Here is a 259-nt window from a genome sequence, read left to right on the forward strand (position 1 = left end):
TTTTTACCACATTACCAATATCACAGTCAGTTAATAAACATAACACGAAAGGGTACTGTTAAATCCACCGTCAAGTTCTACCTTCAGAAACGGCGTCTTTATCACGTCCCCGTCCCTCTGTCGTAAAAGGCTCACAGCCCGTTGAACACACACGGTCTCAAGGGTGTTATATGTGGGACGTCGAGAGCTGGACACCTACAAACTGCTGCAAACACGCTGTACTGAGGATGAAAATGGATCATTTGTCGGTTGTCTCCCA

Source organism: Penaeus monodon, chromosome 31 (genome assembly GCF_015228065.2).
Source record: "Penaeus monodon isolate SGIC_2016 chromosome 31, NSTDA_Pmon_1, whole genome shotgun sequence".
Taxonomy (NCBI): Eukaryota; Metazoa; Arthropoda; class Malacostraca; order Decapoda; family Penaeidae; genus Penaeus; species Penaeus monodon.